The following is a 3,709-nucleotide window of genomic DNA, read 5'->3' on the forward strand; positions in this document are numbered from 1 at the left end:
CTTGAGGGGTGTCTATTTAAGTGTGAGTTCTTAAGTAATTTCATCAATTGAACTTAATTTATCATGAACTTAGTCCTGATAGTATTTGCAAATTATGTTGTAGATTAATAGCTCGCGTTGTAGCTCCCCTATGTTTTTGATATGTTCCTAGAGAAAACTAAGTTGAAAGATGATAGTAGAAATGATGCAGATTGGGTCCGTGATCTGAGGATTATCCTCATTGCTACACAGAAGAATTATGTCCTTGATGCACCGCTAGGTGAAAAACCTATTGCAGGAGCGAATGCAGACGTTATGAAAGTATGGCAAGCTCGATATGATGACTACTTCATAGTTTAGTGTGCCATGCTTTACGGCTTAGAATCGGGGCTGCAAAACATTTTTGAACGCCATGGAGCATGTGAGATGTTCCAAGAGCTAAAATTGGTATTTCAGACTCATGACCGTGTCGAGAGGTATGAGACCTCTGACAAATTCTTTGCCTACGCGATGGAGGAGAATAGCTCAGCTAGTGACACTACAACAAAACAACCGCGTAAGGTCGCTTTTTCTGGGACGCTATTTATATTCGTCTCTATGGCCAGGACACTAGAATGCTAAAGACGCTTCCTGAGACGTTTACATAAGCATCCCAATCTTATTTTTAGAATGATGGTTGTAGCTCCCCTATGTTTTTGATATGTTCCTAGAGAAAACTAAGTTGAAAGATGATAGTAGAAATGATGCAGATTGGGTCCGTGATCTGAGGATTATCCTCATTGCTACACAGAAGAATTATGTCCTTGATGCACCGCTAGGTGAAAAACCTATTGCAGGAGCGAATGCAGACGTTATGAAAGTATGGCAAGCTCGATATGATGACTACTTCATAGTTTAGTGTGCCATGCTTTACGGCTTAGAATCGGGGCTGCAAAACATTTTTGAACGCCATGGAGCATGTGAGATGTTCCAAGAGCTAAAATTGGTATTTCAGACTCATGACCGTGTCGAGAGGTATGAGACCTCTGACAAATTCTTTGCCTACGCGATGGAGGAGAATAGCTCAGCTAGTGACACTACAACAAAACAACCGCGTAAGGTCGCTTTTTCTGGGACGCTATTTATATTCGTCTCTATGGCCAGGACACTAGAATGCTAAAGACGCTTCCTGAGACGTTTACATAAGCATCCCAATCTTATTTTTAGAATGATGCATTTATATAATAAATTTATATTTTTAATTAGCTTAGAGGCGACTTATGAGATGATTAGTTACGCCCGCGAGATATTTGGTGCTCGCAAATTCATTATTTTACTGCTTAAAGACTTCCGGCGGATTTTTGGATTTTATTTTGCTAGCAAGATACTCCGTGTAATCCTCCCACACCCCGTCTTTCCAGTTTCCACCTCCCACAAAAATCCCAATTTGCGCCGCCACCAAAGCCTATCCCCCGCGGTAGTTCTCGGCCCGACTCTGCCCTCCGGCTCTGCCCTCCGGCTCTGCCCTCCGGCGCCAACTCCACCCTCGGCCGGTGACTTCCTATTCTCCTATGTCGGCATCCTCGCCGGTCGGAGCCTCGCAGGCCGTCGGCGTACTCCCCGTTGCCACGCTGCACCCCTCCTGACTCTCATCGCCACACCGTCCAGCAAGATGGGATCCGCCATGTCAAGAAGGTGCTCCCTCGAATCCCATCTCCTCTACAATTTTTAAATTAAATCAATCAACACAGCTTCTTAGTTGACACATCCCACGCCTCTATCTCGATTGGTTGGTTCTCAACTGAATTTCAAATTTTGGACCGACCACTATCAATCACAGAACTGATCCTGATGCATCAGATCTCATGAAGCAAATCTCGATGGTGGTGTGGCCTGTAGGTTGACAATTTTTTGTATTTTGCATCTCACTCTCCAACTTACTAATATCGTTTGTTCCTTTTTAGGGGGAGAAGGAGCGAATACATTAATCAGGTGCAGGATCGAATGACTGGCCATTAAGTAGACTACATTTACTCTCTGTGGGAGAGTTCCAGTTTAATTTGCAATTCCAACATGATTCGTACGTTCATTGTTTGATGATGTATAGTTTTAGCTTCCAGAAACTAGCATCACTTTCGCCTAGTACTTCCCAAGCAAAATGACATATCTATGTGGATTTTTACTTTATTGGTTCTGGCTTCACATGACTTAGTGCGACTGACAAGGCATATTTTTTGGTCCACCACTAATGGCAAATGCGATTATTTTCATGGATTTTTGCTTACTTTAGCTCGGTAGATGCTCGGTATTTGTCTTAATTGTACCATTTTGGTAAGTGTTTATGCATCTTAATTAGGCATGAGTAAGATCAGAACAAGCCAAGTTATGTACATTTTGAAAAAGATCCAAACTAGATATAGTTTTCCGCTCAGTTTGATCCAGTACACCTGGTCAGGCAAATTGTGGTTCGCCAAGCTATCTGATATAGCCTTGAAACATTCTGATTTTACACAAGTCAGCTAGGGCATAGGGAAATGCATGTTAGTATCTGACAATGGAGGATGCGACTCACTGTTGAATCAACAAATTGACCAGATCAACGCCCTGGTACACACAACTGCCCTATAACTAACCCCTCAAAGAAACCCAAAAAAAGTTGTATCTCTCTCCCCAGATACGGCGCATCCATGGCTCCTGACGGGGATAACTTCTGACTCCAAATATTTTTTTTCTTTCTTCAATAAGTACAACTCCTATGAGCGATTGATCGGAGCTCTAATTTCGGGTGTTCGTTAAGTTCACCTTGTTATCTATCAGAATGAATGATGGGATTCATGTTTTTGTACATATCACGGAGGATCTAGTATGATAATATTAATACTTCTACATAGTATTACCTCACCTTCCATAACATTGTCCACTTGTTTTGTGCTACTATACAATGAGGGCACGTTTATTTTGTTGCCATGTGATGTAAGAGTAATATGCTTCTGATATCTCTGAGAGTGTATATAAAGACTATAGATTTCGTAGTATGTTAAGGTGACCAAAGTTTCTCTGTGTTACCTTTATACATGACAACAGATTATAATTCTTTCAAATTTATGTGTGCTATGACCAAACAAAACATTGTAATTTCTTTCTGACAGCAGTTTAGCTGGTCAATTTTATACAAATTGTAATAATATCAAACTGACGTGGGCTTTAACCAAACAACATGCAGTATTTTTTTCTGTCCGCACATTAACTGGTCATTTTTATACAGATTATAATATTGTCAAATCGACGTGGGCTATAACCAAACATCACTGTGATTTCTTTCTGTCAGCAAACAACTAGTAAGTTTTGTATTGCATATTTTTTCTTTCTTCAATAAGTACAACTCCTATGAGCGATTGATCGGAGCTCTAATTTCTGGTGTTCGTTAAGTTCACCTTGTTATCTATCAGAATGAATGATGGGATTCATGTTTTTGTACATATCACGGAGGATCTAGTATGATAATATTAATAATTCTACATAGTATTACCTCACCTTCCATAACATTGTCCACTTGTTTTGTGCTACTATACAATGAGGGCACGTTTATTTTGTTGCCATGTGATGTAAGAGTAATATGCTTCTGATATCTCTGAGAGTGTATATAAAGACTATAGATTTCGTAGTATGTTAAGGTGACCAAAGTTTCTCTGTGTTACCTTTATACATGACAACAGATTATAATTCTTTCAAATTTATGTGTGCTATGACC

General features: G+C 40.1%; 1 long non-coding RNA gene across 1 annotated transcript; it reads left to right on the forward strand.

The window, feature by feature from the left end:
* The first annotated feature begins 1,603 nt into the window (after window positions 1-1,603).
* Window positions 1,604-2,190, forward strand: LOC125532004. The gene is made up of 3 exons (XR_007293670.1): window positions 1,604-1,653; window positions 1,799-1,844; window positions 1,923-2,190. It is a non-coding gene; the product is annotated as an uncharacterized LOC125532004 (long non-coding RNA).
* Window positions 2,191-3,709: the final 1,519 nt, after the last annotated feature.

The sequence above is a fragment of the Triticum urartu genome, unplaced genomic scaffold (genome assembly GCF_003073215.2).
Source record: "Triticum urartu cultivar G1812 unplaced genomic scaffold, Tu2.1 TuUngrouped_contig_8768, whole genome shotgun sequence".
NCBI lineage: Eukaryota > Viridiplantae > Streptophyta > Magnoliopsida > Poales > Poaceae > Triticum > Triticum urartu.